Genomic DNA, 1,948 nt, shown 5'->3' with positions numbered 1-1,948 from the left:
GCATCACAGTGTGGCACGCTGATTTGACACCAACTGATAGGAAGTGCCTACAGAGGGTGGTGAACACAGCACAAGATATTATGGGCTGTCCCGTGAATCCGCTGGATGAAATAGCGGAAGAACGTTGCCTCAGGAGAGTGAGGAAAATTCTCAGGGATGATTCACACCCTGGCCGGCATTTTCTTGATCTCCTGCCCTCAGGCAGAAGATACAGAAGCATGATTAGTCGCACCAACAGGGTAAAGAACAGCTTCTATCCGTGGGCTGTTAGGCTGCTGAATGAAAGGATAACAAGAGGGTGGGTGTGCGTCAGTAAACGAGGGGAATTAAGACTAAGAGAGCTGAGTGAGGGGTGCTCGTGTAATCTCACTGTATACAAGTTGTACAAGTGACAATAAATACAAGTGTGTATCTGAAGAAGTGTGCATGCACACGAAAGCTCATACCAAGAACTAACTTAGTTGGTCTTTAAGGTGCTACTGGAAGGAATTTTTTTTGTTTTGACTATGGCAGACCAACACGGCTACCTATCTGTAAGTGACAATAAAGTCTTTCAAATACGTGCTTCTCCGGAGACAACGGCTTTCCAGCAGCGCCATCCTACGGCGTTCATGGAACCAGCAAGAGTGCAGAGGAACTACTGTAGACGTTCAGTATTGTTCAGCTAAAAGAGGTTTCTTTTCCATGTTGCTGTCACTTTCAGATTATTTATTCTTAGTGGGTTTTCACCGTTTCCCCACGACCCGGGGGTTTCTTTTTAATCCTGAGGCAACCGGTCATGTTCGTGTGGCTTGTCTTCTCTGCCACTCTTCTGCCTCTGTTTTGTCCAGAAGGTTCTCGTGAGAGTGGCTCTAGTTGCTTTCTCTGTGATATTTTGTTAACTATAATAAATTTTGGGTTTTTAAAATTTGTCCTGAGCAAAACTCAGTAACTGAGGGGAGGGCATGGGAGGAGCAGAGAGGAAAAGAGGCCGGAAAAATGGGCTGGGAATGTGAGCAAATACTGAAATCTATTTCTCCCGCCCTGTCTCCCGGGCAGTGGAGCCAAAGCGTGCCTGGTCATCGCCCTTGCAAGCACCCGGCTCGGCAGCGCGAGGACGACAAGGCGAACTAACAAACGCTGCCTTAATCCAACTTCTCTTCTTCCTCCGCCGGCGCCCTAAAAACAGAGTGGTGACCGCGGGGACTGAGAGTCAGCAGCTCCACTTACCGGAACGCGGCTTGGCAGGGAAGAGCGCGAGGCGGCGGAGGCGGAGCGACTCCCGCATGCAGATAAGGCGCCGCCGCGGAGCATTGTGGGGGATCACGAACCGGTGCGCGAGGCGAGCACGGAGAGATCGGGGCTCCGTTAGACTGGGCCGGTAGATGAAGCACGACTGCGGGCGAGCGTAGGGAGGCGGGGACAGAGCGCTCGAGCGGCTCTTGGTATGTTCGCTATGTCCTGGAAGAGCGCGGGAGGAGGGCGGCCCGGGTCCTGTCGAAGCAGAAAGCATACTTACCTGGCAGGGGAGACACCTTGATCATGAAGGAGGTTTTCCCAGGGTGAGGCTCATCCATTGCACTGCGGGTGTGCTGACCCCTGCGATTTCCCCAAATGCGGGAAACTCGACTGCATAATTTGTGGTAGTGGGGGACTGCGTTCGCGCTTTCCCCTGACAATTCATGTGCAAAAAACAGAAAAGAAAATGCTTAATGTTAGGATAAAGCTGGGTTGTTTTCTGCTAGTTCTTATTTTAATGCAGGAAGTGTATAAGTGGAAAAATATTTGTAAGTTAGGACACCACCGCAATGAACAGATGCAAGAGCTGTCATGTGTTCTTCTCAGTAAAAAAATTTTTTTGAACATAATGTGAGTTAAAGGTAAAGGGACCCCTGACCATTTAAGTCCAGTCGCACCTAATAAAGGATTTTAGGTATACTAAAAAACAGACTAGGGCTGAGCGATACCT

The 1,948-nt window shown here is 49.7% G+C and overlaps 1 non-coding gene across 1 annotated transcript; it reads left to right on the top strand.

Moving 5' to 3' along the window:
* The first annotated feature begins 1,490 nt into the window (after positions 1-1,490).
* On the top strand, positions 1,491-1,654 carry LOC114585661 (U1 spliceosomal RNA). The gene has a single exon (XR_003703947.1). It is a non-coding gene; the product is annotated as a U1 spliceosomal RNA (small nuclear RNA).
* Positions 1,655-1,948: the final 294 nt, after the last annotated feature.

The sequence above is a fragment of the Podarcis muralis genome, chromosome 1 (genome assembly GCF_964188315.1).
Source record: "Podarcis muralis chromosome 1, rPodMur119.hap1.1, whole genome shotgun sequence".
Lineage (NCBI taxonomy): Eukaryota > Metazoa > Chordata > Lepidosauria > Squamata > Lacertidae > Podarcis > Podarcis muralis.
This window is presented reverse-complemented; position numbering and strand designations above follow the sequence as displayed.